This window comes from Bubalus kerabau, chromosome 13 (assembly GCF_029407905.1).
Source record: "Bubalus kerabau isolate K-KA32 ecotype Philippines breed swamp buffalo chromosome 13, PCC_UOA_SB_1v2, whole genome shotgun sequence".
Lineage (NCBI taxonomy): Eukaryota > Metazoa > Chordata > Mammalia > Artiodactyla > Bovidae > Bubalus > Bubalus kerabau.
This window is the reverse complement of record NC_073636.1, coordinates 65,501,591-65,502,724: the sequence shown is the minus strand read 5'-3', so window position 1 is coordinate 65,502,724 and position 1,134 is coordinate 65,501,591.

Below are 1,134 nucleotides of genomic sequence, written 5' to 3'. Positions count from 1 at the left end.
TAGTAATTATATTCTTCTTCACAGGAAGAAATGGAGGGTAGGTTCATTTACTTGTCCAAGGTCACAGTATTGAAGCAGCTAGACAAACTCATCTCAAAGCTTTGCAGTCAATCATTAAGCTGCCAACAGACTTCTAGATTTTCTCTCAAGATTTTTTTGTTTTTAATTTTTTTCTCTCTAAATTTTTTCAACCATTTTTATCTTAAAGTCTTGTAGACAATGACCTCTGTGCTCTCCGCTTTTTCACCGTGTAGACCAAAGAACAAGTGGTGACTGTACGTTGTAACTGCCATGCATCTGGGAGACTTCAGGGACAAGGAGCCAAGTCCCAGGGGGATTACTGTTCACTGGCTAAGTCGTGTCCAGCTTTTTGCGAGACCATAAAATGCAGGTTTCCTTGTCCTTCACTTTGCTCGGCTTCATGTCCATTGAGTACATACCCAGGGGAATGGGGTACATTTCTGAAAAAACAATAGCAACCCCCACACAAGGTCAGATTATAAATTCGAGGGGCACAGAACTGGACCACGCCTAGGGATGCAGTGTTTTTTCACCTTCTCTTTGCCTTTGCCCACTGCTTCCAAGGGTATTTTGAAGCTAGGCAGCCAACACGGTGCCTGGTCCACTGGCTCCACAGGCCGAGAAATCTTTTTGTTTCACACTCTTAGCCCCCTACCCCTGAACGTCTCTTTTCATCTTCTCTCTTGCTTGCTGTTCACTCCGTCTTCACCCTTGGCAGATAATCTGTATAAGAGCCTTTTCGTTTTATTCTAGAGCCATATGGACTAGATTGGTTTACGGCGACCTTGACAGACACCTGGGTGGGAGGCCTGGGGGAGGGGGCAGCCGTCATCTCAGAAACCTTCTGATAGCTCTGGGGCGGTGGCCACGAGGAGGCGGCGACCACTGAACTCCATTCAGTGATGAGTTTTCTGGAAGATTGACAGTACGTGTACCAACTGTCTTTGCGCTAGCAGCTTGCGCGATCTCGCGAGATGTGGACGCTGATCAGGAGTATGGACTCAAAGGCGCCTTTCTGAGTGGGGGATGGGAATATCTGTGGCGCAATCATTGCGCGAGATTGGGCCATAGTCGCTGGGGGGCCGATGCTTAAATCTCGCGATATTTCCGCTG